This window comes from Callospermophilus lateralis, chromosome 4 (genome assembly GCF_048772815.1).
Source record: "Callospermophilus lateralis isolate mCalLat2 chromosome 4, mCalLat2.hap1, whole genome shotgun sequence".
Lineage (NCBI taxonomy): Eukaryota > Metazoa > Chordata > Mammalia > Rodentia > Sciuridae > Callospermophilus > Callospermophilus lateralis.
The window spans coordinates 50,441,813-50,458,044 of record NC_135308.1 but is presented as its reverse complement, the minus strand read 5'-3'; the positions used below and the strand labels follow the sequence as shown (position 1 = coordinate 50,458,044).

Here is a 16,232-nt window from a genome sequence, read left to right as displayed (position 1 = left end):
ATTTCTGAAATAATTCATCTTCTCTAGACAGGTGGTGGTTGAGCAGAAGTTGTTTTTACTCAAACAATATCCCCTCCCCAAAATGTACTCAGAGTCTCTATGTCACTCTTGTACCTCAACTAGAGGGACCAGAGAGAAACACAGGCAGAGTGTGTACTTCCAGAGAGTGAGTACAAGCACACTCTCTTGGGGAGGATGGGGGGACACCTGCAGAGATTTTTCAGGCCCTGCTTCACCACTGGGCCCTCTGCAGGCAGATCATGCCTGTGAAGTTCCTTCCTTCTCATTCTTCCTGAAGTTTGGTCCCTGTAGCACATGATCCAGCATCATAGGGAGTTTTCAAAAAGGCAGTTTTCAAATCTAACAATGACATTTACTAGGGTGGAGACCTGGAAATTAGGTTTTTACCAGCTCCCTTGCAGTTCCTAGCAAAGTGGATTTTTATAAAGCATGGCTTGACTTTTCACCCTTTCTAATCCTCCCATCTTCTCTTCTTTCTATGGCTGCCAAGCCTGGATTGGCAGGGAAAGAAAATAGACTGAAAGCTATCTCCCAGCTTCAGCTGGATGGCACTTCAGTGCAAGAGGCAAAATCAGGAAGAACTAGTGTCGAGGCCAGGCTCCCAGGGACCTGCAAAGGGAAGGTGGAAAGCACAGAGCTTGAAAGATGCCAGGTTTGGGGAGAGGCGCCACTTGACACCCTCCAGCTCTCAAACTCTCCGAGATTGCCAGTTTTCATTTCTTAGGATTTTCTCTTTCCCACCCCACACACTTCCATTTGCCTCTTCCTAACAGCCCTCAGAACATTTCCCCTCAATACTTCCAAAGAGAAGTGACCATATTCCCACCTAAATCTAATAGCCTTTTGGACCCTGTCTTCATCTGGAACACCACATTCTCACAGGCAGCAGGCACAAAACCAAGTAGAGCAAAAAACAATGAATATATGAACCAAAATTTTTAAAGAAGGAAGATAATTATATTTTAAGGGTAGAAGAGCTATTATCATGTGAAACAACATGAAATCATAGAAAATTTTTAAAAATCATGACCAAGTGAGGTTTATTGGTTTAACAGATGAAGATGCATGAATGTAATATACCACATCAATACAATGAAAGATAAAAATTCCATGATCATCTAAATATTGTCAAAAACAGCTCTGAACAAAATCTGACACCCTCTGATGAGAAAACCACTCAAGAACTAGCAAGATAAGTAAAGTTCTTCAATCTAATAAGGTCATCAGGGAAAAATCCTAACAGAATTTTTTTTTTTCCTATAGCATTTTGTATACACATATGGTGCTGAGAACTGAACTCAGGTCCTTGTAAATGCTAAGGAAGCACTCCTCTACTGAGCTATGTCCCCAGGCATCCTAAAACATTTTTAATGGTGAAAGGTCAGAAAATTTTCTCCTAAGATAAGGGGAATGTCCCTTTTCACCACTTCTATTCAGCATTTTACTATCAATATAGTGAAAGAAAGAAAACTCTATTTTCAGATGGTATGACACTAATGAACCTATTAAAATTATAATTAATAAATAAGTTTATTCAGATTTCCAAATCCAAGATTAATATTCAAAAATCAGTTGCATTTCAAATTGCTAACAATGAACAACCCAAAAAATGAAATTAACAAAACAATTACATTTATAATAGCATTAAAAAGGTAGAAAAAAATACTTGGGATAAGCTGATTGTAAAACCCAGATGGACTACTATTAGCCAAAACAATCTGAAAAGAACATAATAGGGAAGCTCATATTTCCCAATTCGAAACTTGCAACAAAACTATGATAATCAAGACAAGGATAGATCAATGGAACAAAATGGAGAATCTATAAATAGAGCCTTACATTTAGAGTTAATTGATTTTTGACAAGAGTGCCCAGACAATTTTAACAAATGGTGGTATGTTAACTGAATGATCCATATGCAAAGAATGAAGTTGTATTCCTATCTCATTTCATACACAAACATTAACTCAAAATTTATTATGGACATTGATGTAGTAACTAGTTAAAATTATGAATCTCTTTGTAGGAAATATACAAGTAAATATTTGTAATCTTAGATCACTTCTTAGATGTGGCACCAAAAGCACATGTGACAAGAAAAAAAAAAAAAGACAAACTGGGTTTAATAAAACCTTAAAATTTTGTGCTTCAAGGATGCTAACAAGAAAGTAAAAAGACAACCAATAGAATGGGAGAAAATATTTGCAAATTATATGTCTGTTGAAGGACTACTTTTAACCAAAACTTATTTAAAAATTGGACAACATAAAAATAAAAAGACAAGTATCTCAATTAAAATAATGAGCAAAGGACTTCATTAAAGAAAACCAGAGCCAAATAGGTGTTAAAACACTGAAGATAGATTTTATTCGAAAAACACTATTGCAGAAGGGAAAGAGATACTCCAAGATAAAATGGGTTTGATTCCAGAACAAGTAGGAATTTGCAGCCAAGGAGCAAGTTGTAGAAGTGGTGGGGGTTGCAGTGGGATGTTGGTTCTCCAAAAAAGATGCACAAATGGTCAATAAGTTCATGAGAACATTCTCGTGATAATGCAAAGAGAAGCCCCAATGGGATATCACTTCACACACAACAAGATAGCTATCAAAAAGATAGACAATAGTAAGTGTACTCAAATGTGGAGAAATTGAGATCTCATACATTCCTGGTAAGAGTGTAAAATAGTAAAGCCACTTTTAAAACAGTCTGGCAATTGCGGAAAAAAATAGAGTACCATATGACCCAACAATTCTATTCCAGATAGACACTCGTGAGAACTTAAAAGCATATGTCCACACAAACACTTGTACATGCTTGTTTATAGTGACATTATTCCTAATAGCCAAAATGTGGAAACAATCCATATGTCCACCAACTGGTGATTGAATAAACAAAATGCAGTATATCCTGCAAGAATATCATTCAGTCATAAAAAATGACATTTTGATACACATTACAACAAGGATAAAACTTGAAAACATTATGCTCTGTGATAGAAGCTAAACACGAAAGACCACATGTCATATGATTTCATATAAATAAAATATCCAATCAATCTATTGCAAAAAGATTAGCAATAGGGGCTACCACCACCACAACTACCATCACCAACAAAAGGTGTAGAGGCTCAGATCATTAAGATTGACAGAATATCTAAGAAATACAAATGTTACACAACATTAAATAATTGTTATTCACCACATTGATAGACTGAAGAAAAAAAAGTCATATCTCAACCAATACAGAAAAATGTATTGATAAAACCCTAGAATATATGTATGTATATATATATATATATATATATATATATATATATATATATATATATTTAATTTAGTGAACTAGAAAAAGAGAAAAATATTCTTCTCTCCTTACAGATTGTTTTGAAAGTCTACAACAATCATTACACTTAGCTGATAAATTTTTATTGCATTCTTTTTAAGAAAAGAAACAAGAATTAGACCACCATCCCCATTGCTGCTGAACAGTGCTAGAATTTATCAATAACTCTAAAAGAAAAAAATTCAACTCATTGTTTGCAAATAATGCAAATATATCTAGAAAAATTGACAGAATCAATAGAGAGACTTTTAGAATGCATAGGGAATTCAGTCATCTTGATAGAAACAAAGATGCACAGGCCAATCCCCCTTCAAAGGAGAATCTGTTGTCCTGCTACTGGGAGTATTGTCATTAAACAATCTTCAACTGTCAACCCTGTAGGGATCCCCCACCTAGGAAGAGCTTCCTTGTCCAAGGTCAAGTTCTTCCCAGAATACAGTGATAAAAGTGCATCAATAAGTAACAAAGATATTTGCATATACCAGTTTTGAGAATGTGTCATGAACTTTGAGTATGGTTAATTTAATCCTCTGAATCTGAGATTAATACTTAATTTACAAGACTGCACAACAAGGAGATTGTATAGAGCAAGAATTTGCACCCAGATTTTCTGCGTTAAGAGGCAACGTCTTAACTACAATGCTGTACCACAGGATAGTTTCCCCTCAACATCCGAAGGTCACAGAATGCATATCCCTCTCTCTTTTTGTTTGTTAATTCTTGCCCCAATTCCAGAGATACATGTGTGCCTCTCATTTACCTGCTTGACTGTACCAACCCTTTGATGTCTATTCCAAAACTTACTCCTCACAATAAAAACTTCTCTAGTAGGTCCAGAACACTGACTTCATCCTGTTCTAGCTCCTCATGAGTCTCATTCTAGTCCCTTTATTATTTTTATTTAAGTAATTCATCAAATACAATCCTACAGCCTAATAACCCCCCAGTTGATCTCATGTTGCCTCCAAACACAACCCCTTTTGTAACAAAAACAATGTTTGGATATAGGATATCACCTATATCCAAACAAGGCAGAATACACTGTAGGTGTCCAAAACAACACCTCTTGATTTCAATTGATCACACATAATGTACCAATTAGTCTTACTGTGTTGAGACTGATATTAAAGCAAAGGAAACAGAGCTGTCTGTCAAACTCACTTCCACTTGTCTTTCTCAAAAACATGGTCAGTATTCTATAATTTCCCCCTTACCCTCATCATTCTGAACAATCTAATTTTGATTCAGTCTCTTCTCAAAAGTCAGCCCACAGATAAATATGCACATGTAAAGTTAGCCCAAGACTACTGAGAAATGTTTAACCAGTATAATCATATATTCAGGCTGGACATTTTCTCATCCAAGGAAAATAATAACATCTTCCTCCAACCCTCAATGGGCATCACATGATTATGCAGCACCATGCACAGCCCTTCCCCTCCTGCCACCTGCTCTTAACTAGATTTCAAGTGAGCCTGTCCCACTTCTTTTCACCTGCTGACTGATTTGCTATTCCATATAAATGCACTAAATTTTTGAAAACTGATGAATAAGGGTGGAAAAATTATGACTATTATTTAAGAAAAAAAAAAAAAAGAGAGAGGGTTTAGCTGTCTTCAGCTCCTCGACAGCCCACTGCAGTTGTTTCTGACTTACATGACAAAACACAGCAGCCAAGGGGAGGCTGCGGCTGCTGATTCCTTTCTTCTTTGCTGAATTAGGAATCCAGCAGAAATTAGTGCCTTAAACACAACCATCTGTTCTCCTCTACATAGCCCTTTCTTCTGGACTTCAAGAAGGGGTGATATGTTGATTTTAAGTCATATTTCAATCCAATTCCTGGTATTTCTAATCTTATTTCTCTCAGCTGAGAGTGAATTTATGAAATTGGGCCAAAGTAAGAGAGGAAATTAACAATTGTTGGAGCCCATTAATATTCTTGGCTTCTTTTTACTAGATTAAACTAACTCTACAAAAAAAAAAAAAAATCCTGCCATACATATGTTAGCTACGAGAGCAGTTATATAGCCATGAACTACAGCAAGAAATGTCATGCATTCATTTGTTCTCCAAAGCCTTGATGCATATTATGTGCAGGTATAAATTGAAAAACACCAGCATAAGTCATCTGGACTGGGGATTATTTGGGTTGAGTTAGTGCCACCAAAAGAAAGAATAGCCAAAATGGACTTTCTAGGTTTTTGTTTTTTTAAAAGAAAATCTCAACATTCCTTCCATGAACACCCATTCATTTGCCCTCCTCATTCAGTATTCTGCCTTTGACTTATTAGCCAGAATTCATGGCAACTCATTCTAACATCTTCTTTTGGCTTTTAATAGCACTCCCCTTGGGTTGTGACCTCCAAGATAGATATACACAAACACAGGCTGTGGTAAAAGAAGAAAATTAGGATTGCATTGCACCAAAGGCTTTTTTAGGTCCAATAATGAGTAGATAGAATGTAATTTTGAAATCAGTTACAAAGAAAACATTACAGAATATTAGTCTGAGTACAAATACATATAACATCCTCAAACTGATTTCAAAAGAAATGTTTAATAAAGCATCATTGGAGGCACATGAATTAATTTTAAGATACTAATATATATTTCCCTAACTACAAAATATAAAGGTAGAACATAAAAATTTCTGATTTCTATCAATTTTAACTGTCTGTGCTTATCCTGTAGAGATTTTGACAATACGCTGTACATTTTTAGTGCTGAGTGCTTAGAGTAGGAAAGAAGAAAAATCTCAAATCAATCTCAAATCTGTTTCTACCTTCAAAAAATAGAAAAAGAAGTTTAAATTAATCATAATCAGAGTAGAAGAAAAAAAGTAAGTATCAGAGTGGAAATCAAGAAAAAAAACAGAAAAATGATAAAGAACATAATGAAAGCAAAAACCAGTTATTTGAGAAGATCAGTAAAATTGGTAAAAATCTCTGGTCTGACTGACTGGAAAAAAATAGAGAAGACACAAATCACCAATGAGGGAAATAAAAGCATGACAGATTACAATTTTATAAATAGCTTCCTGCCAATTAATTCTACAATTTAGATAAGATGAACCAATTACTTGGGAAAAAAAAAAAACTACCGCTCATTGGAGAATAAACAAATAACCCAACTAGTGTATCTATTAAGGGAATTGAGTTTGTAGTTAAAACAATCTTTCTATAAAAGGAACATCACACTTGGGTAGTTTCAACGGGAAATTCTACCAAACATTTAAGAAACAGTATGCATCATACAGACTCTTAAAGAAGATGGAAGGGGAGGAACATTTTTTTCAAATCATTTCAATACCAGCATTATTCTAATAAAAAAGAGATGCCATGAGAAAGAAAACCATGAAGTGAAACTCTTTATAAATATACATGTAAGAATTCTTAACAAATTTTTAGTCAATCAAATGTAACAATGTCTAAAAATCATGACATAATGGAATTTATTCTGGGAATACATGGTAGATTAAAAACTTTTAAATCAGTCAATGAAATTCTCTACAGAAAAACAGCTAGCATGAAACGGGGAAGGAAAGAAATGAATTCATATCAACATTGATGTAAAAAAATGCATCTGAGAAAATCTAACATAAATTCCTCGTTTTTTTTTTTTAATAACTTTTCATCAAAAGTATGAGTAGAAGTAAAGTCCTGAACTTGATAAAAGGCATCTATAGAACAAACAAACAGAGCTAACACTTAATGGTGGAAAAACTGAATGATTTCCCTGGATGAAATGTCCAAATCACCTAAGGGTATCCACTCTCACCTCTTCTATGTAATGTTCTACAGAAGGTCCTAACCAATGCAACAAGGCAGGAAAAAGAAATAAAGTGCATTCAAAGTGTAAAGGAAAAAAAATTAATAAACAGATGGACAATGGTCAGACCGTATATTACAAACAGAACTCTGACCAATAACTTGCAGCATCTAGTCCAAGAAATCAACCTGATGTGTAGTAACCAGTCCAGATAGGCAAACTACTATCTATACCAAACAAAGAAGCCAAACAATACTTGTAGCAATCAATCCCAAACCCACCAGAACATGATTCATATTGTCCTCATTTCTCAATTGGGATCGATTGGAAAAAGCCAAATATCCCCCCAAATCAATCACCTAGATGCCTCACTTCTACTTAATCCACCAACAACTTCCCCATGCCAACAGCCTCCAGACAGCGCATACTTAGATTTCTTCCCTTGGGAAAGGGGAAATACTAGGAAATAAAATTGACCAAATAAGTATTGTTTTATTATGTGCATGTATGAATATGTAACAATGAAACCTACTATTATGTATAATTATAATGCACCAATAAAAATGATGCTGCTAAAAAGAAAAAAAAAACCTCTCCCTTTTATCTACTAAAAAGCTTTCCCACACTTCTGATTGCCTTTGAGTCTCCGCCAAGCACAAGTGATGCTGGTTGACTTCCTTGCTATAGGACACTCTAAATACATGTGCTTTGCTTCCTCTCATTTGGGTAGTTCACTTATTTTCATGGAATAAAGGGAAAAAACTGCTTTTACTCACAAACACTAGGCTTGCATGAGTGGAAAATATCTAGAAGGTATTTTAAAAGTTTCTAGATCTATAGTGAGTTAGCAATATTTCAGTGTAATTGGATGGCAACAATCAGAAATTTATTTTTAATGACATTTATAAGAGCATGAACAATATGAAATACTTTGGGATAACTATGATAAAGTATCAGACCTATACACCAAAAATGAAAACATTGTTGAGACAAATTAAAGAAGATCCAAATAACTGAAAAGATAAACCACATTCATGAATTACAAAATTCAACATTGTTCAACTATCTTATACAAATTACTTATAGGTAGAGGGCAATTTCAATCAAGATCTCTGCCACCTTTTATTTGTAGAAATTGACAAGTTGATTCTAAAATGTATATGAGTTTACAGAGGACTTAGAAAAACCAGAAAAACTTTGAAACAAAAAACAAGGTAAAAGGACTTACACTAACTATTTCAATACTTATTATAAAGCTACAGTAATCCATAGAGTATGATATTGAAAACAATATAAAAAAATAGATGAACAAAACAGAACAGTGGCCACAAATAGACTCACACATATACAGTCAAGTGATTTTTGCCAAAGGTAATTCAGTGGATAAAGAATATGTTTTCAATAAATGGTACTGAACCCATATTTTAGAAGTTACTCAAAATGAATCATAGACCTAATTGTGAAACCTAAGATAATAAAAAGTCTGGGGAAAAAAAGAATGAAATTTTCAAAGCCATGGGTTAGGCAGATTTTATGGATATGACACAACATATATATATAATCCATTTAAAAACAAATCCACTATTTGGATTTGGTTAAAATTAAGAATTTCTGCTATCTAAAAGACATGACTAAGAGTATTAAAAATAAGCCACTACCTGAGAGAAAATTTTGCATATCACATGTGATAGAGTATTTTCATGCTAATAAAGAATTGCCAAATTTCAATTTTAAATACCTGATTTTTTAAAGAAAATCAACAGATTTATATACCTCCAAATTTAATACCTCTAAATGTTGAAGAAGCAGAGGGGAAGATGCTCAGCATCATTTGTTGTTAAGAAAATGCTTATTAAAACCACAAAGAGATCTCATTATATACTTATTAGAATATTAAAACTACAATAATTGGCCGTGAAAGAATTGACAAGAGTTTGGGGCAGCTAAAACTTTCATTGATTGCTGTTAAGACTGTAAAAATGGTACAAAAACTTTGGAAACCAGTTTTTCAATTTCTTTTTTTTTTCTATTTGTTCTAATTAGTTATGCATGACAGTAGAATGCATTTTGAAACATTGTACACAAATGGAGCACAACTTCTCAGTTCTCTGGCTGTGCATGATCCAAAGTCACTCCAGTAGTGTAGTCATACATGTATATAGGTTAATAACAGTTTTGCAATTTATTAAAAGGTTAAACACATAGCTACTAAATTAATTTTTTAATTCTATCATAAGAAACACCACTGACTGGATGGCCAACAGAAATGAATTGTCTCATAGTTCATGTGGCTAGAAATCCAAGATCAAGGTGTCTGCAGGTTTGGTTTCCTCTGAGACCCTTTTCCTGGACCTGAAAATGGTCCTCTCAAGGTCTTCCTTCTGTGTGCATCTATATGCTAATCTCCTCTTTTAAAAAGACCAATTATGTTGCATGAGGCCCACCCTAATAGCCTCATTTTAACTTAAATTACCTCTTGAAAGGCCCCATCTCCAAACACAGCCACATTCTAAGGTACTGAAATGTACCTGCATGAGGAACAATTCAGAGCATATATCCTATCATGTAATTTGACCATTCCACTCCTAGGAATTTTTCCAACAGAAATGAAGCATATATCCCCTCAGAGACTTCTACATAAAGTTCAGAATAGCTTCATTTCTCAAAGAAAATTAGAAAACACAAACAGGTCCATCAAAGATGAATGGACAAATACATTGTAATATATCCATACAGTAGAAAACTTTCTCATCATTAAAAAGAATAAGATATATATAATCTTATATATATATATATATATATATATATATATATATAAATAATATTATTATATTATATATTATTATATTATATATTATGACTATATTATATATTATTACTATAGCAATAATATATATATTATATAATTGCTATAGTAATAATATATATAATAAGCATAATATATATTATTGCTATAGTAATAATATATATAATAAGCATAATATATATTATTGCTATAGTTTGGATTTTAAATCTGTCTCAAAGACCTATGTGTTAAAGGCTTCATTTCAAACAGGGCACTATTAGGAGGTGATAAAACTTTTAAAAGGTGGAGTCTAGGAGAAGGTCCTTAAATCACTAGAAGTGTGACTTCAAAGAGGATAAGGGACCACAGCCCTTCCCTCTTTCTCTTTTACTTCCCATTTATGAGGTGAGAAATTTTGCCCCACCATGCACTCCTGCCATGCTAAGCTGCTTTGCCATAGGTCCATGGGGGCCAATCTTGCTCCAAACCTGTGAGCCATAATAAACTTTTTTTCTTTATAAGTAAATTATCTCAAGTATTTCACCATAGTGACAGAAAACTGACTGGCACAAATATGTATGAATCTGAAGTGAAAGAAGTCAGAAAAAAAAGACTATATAATCTGTAATTCCATGCGTATACATTTTCAAAACATGTAAACAAATATATAGTAACGAAGCAGACCAATTGCTACCAGAGGCAGTTGAGAGTGAAGAGAGTCAGGAAGGACTAAGTGCAAAGGGAAAAAGAATACTTTTGTGATGAAAAGGTATACTCCCTACCTTAATTTTAGTGATGTTTCCCAGGTGTATACATGTACCAGACCTGATCAACATGTGCATTTTTAAAATATTCAGTATATACTCTATGTCAATTATACTTTATTAAAGATATTAAGAAAAATGACTCCCATATCAGGCAAAAAATGACATGTTTACCCTAATTGTTCCCTAGTGATTACTAGTAAAATAACATGAAAAATGTTCAGATCCTGTATTAAAGGAATACCAATTCATGACACCGTATTAGGAAAGATAAGGTATGTGCTGAATGTATTTCACCCCACCAAAGCCATTTTCCTAACCCTATGTACTGCAATTCTCAGACCTCAAATGGTGATCTTTCTGAACTTCCTCAATCAATTTTGTTGCCCTCTGACCTTTGGCTAAGTCAGGCAAGACCATTTTCATTGTGTGTACTCTAAAATACAGTGTATACGTAGAACCGTTAGGTGCAATAAGGCCGACAAATCAAGATATAATTGCCACTGCAAAGATAGTTTATTGTTCACTGCACTGCTGAGGAGCCATGCCTCCAGGCCAAGGCGGAGGCCTCACTGCGAAGAAGCCATCTAAGGTGTGCAGTCAGCCTCTTCTCAGATTAAAGAAAAAGTTCAGTCTGGGACTCGATACAGAGCAAACAAGTCTAGTTTTATGACCTGAAGCATAAAGCATTCTTTGTATAATAAAAACCTATGTTTTCCTTTGCATTTTTTACCATTCTGTGTTTGTGCTACACACTGAGAGCCTGTTATATTGAACCATCTAGCATGGTGAAAGCACCTAGCCTTTTATTGCCAGGTGGAAAGACAGAAGGACAGGCAAGAGCTGTGAGGGAGAAAGTACAGAAGGCTATGTGTGTGGAAGGGGTACAGTCTCTGGCGTCCACACAGGGCCCTCAAGGAGCACAGATATGTCCCTGAGACATGCTCCATCAATTTTCCAATCGGCCTAAGGCTGACCTTTCCTTCCTAATAGTATGACTTAACAAGAGCCTTGAAATCCTTTAGTGAATTTGCTGCTTCTTTTCAAGCATACCAAATTCTCCATTTTCGGTGTTTCCAAAGCCCTGGTGACATTTAATCTCATCTCCAAACCATGCCCAAAAGTCTAACACTTTAAACATTTACAAGTAAAATGAACCGCTCATGACAAGCAGAGTCCCCAATGTTTTAAGTCCTGGTGGTCTGAGGACTAGAGCCACTCCTTTTTATCTACGTCATTTTCCTAGCCTTGAGGGTTCTCAAGGTGGAGGGATACATGACATCTGTAATTATAATCCATCTGGATCACTTTTGTCACCTTCTTTAGAAAAAGGGTCACAAACTTGCCCCTCTTGTTGCTATCTTGGTAGAAGCATATATTTATGTGTTTTCTTCCGCAGATCTGTACCCTCTTCAAGGACAATTGTATGCTTTCATCTGTGGAAAACAAAACATGTTTGTTTGTTTGTTTGTTTATTGGTACCAGGGAATAAACCCAGGGGCCCTTAACCAATCAGCCACATCCGCAGCCCTTTTTATAGTTTTATTTAGAGACAGGGTCTCACTAAGTTGTTTGGGGCTTCACTAAGTTGCTGAGGCTGGCTTTGAACTTGTGATCCTCTTGTCTCCACCTCTGAGTTGCTGGGATTACAGGCTTGTGCCAGTATGCCCAGCTAAACATGTTTATTTTTTCCTCCTTCTCTTAACTTACTCAGTTAAGCAGAGTGCCCACTTCCACTAAAGAGAAGTTCCCCTAGAATTAGAATTATCCTGCAGCTGATTCATGAGAGATTCAAAGGCTTCTTTTTAAAACCTTTAATGGAAACGTTTGGACTAAAACCCAACTATAATTTAATAAAATCCATTGATCCTTAGTGTTGGCACATATCATGGTACAGTACAGAAAAATGAGCCTTACTAGCTTTATCAGCAAGTTAAGATACATTCAGGGCAGAATTGCACTCATTGGCATGGATGGGAAATAGGTGAAGAGACTCTAGTGGCATTTTGAGCATTGGGACCTGACCCAACTTAGACATCAAGTGTTCCAGCAATGCAATGCTTTTACTCAATGCACTGTCAAACAACAACCATATAGTACTATCCATCTCCATTATTAACTGGAATTTGGGCACCTGGAAAGGAAAGACCCACTTTATAGCATCTCATGAAGTGTTTTTCTAGTCAAAAGATCTCAGGTATTTTCTATAGGGTGATCAATAGTCATGCTGCTTCACTGGGCATTATGGGGCATGCCTGTAACCCCAGCAGCTCAGGAGGTTGAACCAGGAGGATTGCAAGTTCAAAGCCAGTCTCAGCAACTTAGTGGGGTCCTAAGTAACTCAACAAGACCTGTCTTTAAATAAATAAGCTATTTAAAAAAAAAAAGGTCTGGGGATGTGGCTCTGTGCTTAAGTGTCCCTGGGTTCAACCCCTGCGACAAAAAAAAAAAAAAAAAATGGCATGTGTCTACACCAAGCTTCTTCCTGGGGAGTTTCTTGGAGCCTAGGGAGGGGAGAGAGACAAATAAAGAAGAGAAGAAACAACACAGCCATAGCAAGAAATTATTTTTTGGAGCAAGAAACCATGGGGTGACATGGTACACATCTTGGCTCACTGATGCTATGACACATTGGTCTCTTGCCCTTGCAACTCTCACTTCCTTTATGGATTCAGTGTTCCCAGCCCAGACATATATCTCCCCTCTAACTCCTCCCTCTTCTTTGTGTCTCTATCTCAGCTCCATACTCAGATGGCCAGTAAGCCAGTTGTCATCACTGAGATTTTGTGCCATTGTATTATGTGAGGATAAGAACCTATAGATGGGTAATAATAGCAAATGGAACCTCAGACTCCTGACAACAGAGAAGGAGCAGATGGCCCCAGAAGCTCAGAAGAGGGAGGAGAACAGGTGCAAAAATTCTTTGCCTCAGCTTAGAAACCCACAGCATAGCTCAGAAGTCCTCACTGGGACTCTGTTTCCTCCTCCGTTCAATAAAAATTCATCAGTTATTTTATTTTGTGGTCCTACCATAATGGTCACTACCTCCGGTCCCTTGTCTATTCAGAACTATTCTGAATTTAGTCCCGGCCTTGAAAGCACTGACCTTTACCCATGATAACAGCCTTGTTTCCATCACTCCAGCAGACCTGGTGACAGACTCCATGAGCAATCATGGCCAATGATTTGAAAGCCACAATGTGCTCCTGCAAAGAGGGCCTTTGCAACTGACTCCTGAAGACACAAACTCACCAAGTCTGCCCATCAGGCATTCAAGGGCAAGAATTAAAGACTGCAAGGTATCCTCATGAAATACCATGATCACTAGACCGTAAGACTGCTTTTTAGAGCAATTTCTAGCCAACATAGTTAACTGTAGAATTTACAGTTACAGAAATTCGATTCAGAGCCCAGGCTGTCCCTAAACTGAGAAGAGAATTTAGTGTCACACCTGCTTCCTCCCTGGGGCCTCCTTTTATGTTTTGACTGGCTACACTGATACATCAATTGGGAAACTGTCCTCATCAGTGGAGTGGAGCATTGATTTAAAGGTCTGAGACTCTGGGGCTTGGGATATAAACTTTCTCCCCAGATTTATTTGATACAATCTGCTGCATTCATGTTGCATATAAAAATTTCCTCATACTTTACAATAAACATTTTCTGTTCTACAAAATGCAAACCGATGACATTCTCGAACATCTAGCATAGAATTTTAGATTCCATTCACTATCACAAATATCGTACAGTTTAGACAAGATTGTGCCTAGATGGATTTTGGTCTCGTTCTATTATAAAATAAACCTGAAAAACAAAAAAGTTCTTTAAAAATATATTAGCATGACTTTTTTTTAATTTTCTGCATTTTCTTTTTCTTTGTGTACCCCCAATATTCCCTCTGTCTTTTCACTCAACCTTAAATAGCCAACTTTGATGTGTGAAGAGATAGGGAAGTTTATATTGTGATTTCTTTCTACCAGAACAATTTCACGATCCCCCTTTGGCTGCCTGTCAAGGGCAAGAGAAGCTATAAAGAAACAGGGGAACTTCCATTTCGTGTTTAAACTGCCATGTGAGTCTGGGTGTCAGCAGATCGAGTGCATTTGTACTAGAGTGCATACTCTAACAGCAGGCTCCAAGATGCAAGGTGCACCATGGAGAGACATCGGACCCTGTGTTAGTCAGATTTTGCATTGCTATGACCAAAATCCTGACAACAATTTTTTTTGGGGGGTGTGCGGTACTGGGGAATGAATTTCAAGCCACATCCCCAGCCCTATTTTTTGTATTTTATTTAGAGACAGGGTCTCACTGAGTTGCTTAGGGTCTCACTGAGGCCGAGGCTGGTTTTGAACTTGTGATCCTCCTGCCTCAGCCTCCTAAGCAAGTGGCTGGGATTACAGGTATGCACCACCACACCCATCTTCTGACAAAAATAATTTTTAAATTTTTATTTTTTATTTTAATTTATTTATTCTAATCAGTTATACATGACAGCAGAATGTTCTTTGATTCATTATACACAAATGTAGCACAATTTTTGACTTCTGTGGTTGTACCCAAAGTAGGGTCATACCAGTTGTGCAATTATACATGTACCTAAGGTAATGATGTTCATCTCATTTCAACATATTTCCTACTCCCATGCATCTCCCCCCCTTTGCTCCATCCAAAGTTCCTCCACTCATCCCATGCCCCCCCCAATGATGGATTAGCATCCACTTATCAGATAAAACATTCAGCCCTTTGGTTTTGGGGATTGGCTTACTTTGCTTAGCATGATATTCTCCAACTCCATCCATTTCCTTGCAAATGCCATAATTTTGAGGGAAAGTTTATTTGGCATTCGTAGTTTCAGAAGTCTCCATCTATAGATGACTGCTTCTATTGTTCTGAACATGAGGTAGGGCAGAACACCATGGTGGATGGGTGTGGAGAAGAATAGCAGCTCAGGACTTGGCAATCAGAAAACAGAGAGAGCTCTGCTCAACAGAGACAGAATATAAACCCCATAGACACACCCCCAGAGATCTACTTCCTCCAACCACACCTACCTGCCTATAGTTACCACCCAGTAAATCCATATCAGTGGATTAATGCACTGATTATATTAAGGTTTTCCTAACCCAATAATTTCAGCTCTAAACTTAGCTTATGTCTGTCTAATCACGATAGACCCTACTGCTGTGGGTCCTGTCCCAACATTAACCCCACCTCAAGTCATGACCCTCTCTACCCCATCACCACCTTCCCCCCCCCCCAGGTAAATGGTCACTGCAGGATTTATTCAGATCAGTATGAAAAATGAAACAAAGATCATTGATATTCCATCTCAGGATGTTTCTTTTTGTACTGTTTAGCATGGGAGGAGAAAGCACTGGAGGAAGGGAAAGAACAAGTGCTTAAGTCAGCAAGTCGAAAAGTGATGGTCTGCTCTCCAGAACTCTTGCATTTCACCCACCCTTTTATCACTGTCACAGTGGTATTTAGAAGAAGAAGAAGAAAAAATAAATAAAACTTTCGAAACTGCAGACCTACAGTTCTACCTTAAA

At 36.3% G+C, this 16,232-nt stretch overlaps 1 protein-coding gene across 1 annotated transcript in view; it reads right to left on the bottom strand.

Moving 5' to 3' along the window:
• Positions 1–16,232, bottom strand: part of Zmat4 (zinc finger matrin-type 4) — a 233,777-nt gene that overhangs the window by 196,219 nt on the left and 21,326 nt on the right. The window lies entirely within an intron of this gene.